The following is a 239-nucleotide window of genomic DNA, read 5'->3' as shown; positions in this document are numbered from 1 at the left end:
CTCCTTCTCTCTCTCTCTCTCATTTCTCAGGCACACACACACAAACACTCAAAAACAGCCCTCCCTCCCTCCTTTCTTTCTTCCCTCTCCTGCCAAATATGCCAAATAGCCTCCCCTCTCTCACTCGCGCCAGAGCTGCCTCTCTCCTCCCATTCCCTCCCTCTCTCCCTCTCTGCCTTGTGAAGCAGTGCGAAAGCCACAACCCAAGCCACGCCCCCCGCTCTCTCCTCTCCTCTGGG

This window comes from Morone saxatilis, unplaced genomic scaffold (genome assembly GCF_004916995.1).
Source record: "Morone saxatilis isolate NCDOM2014 unplaced genomic scaffold, NCSU_SB_2.0 Contig15, whole genome shotgun sequence".
In the NCBI taxonomy this organism is placed as follows: Eukaryota; Metazoa; Chordata; class Actinopteri; family Moronidae; genus Morone; species Morone saxatilis.
The sequence above is the reverse complement of the archived record's forward strand: the minus strand, read 5'-3'. Positions refer to the sequence as shown.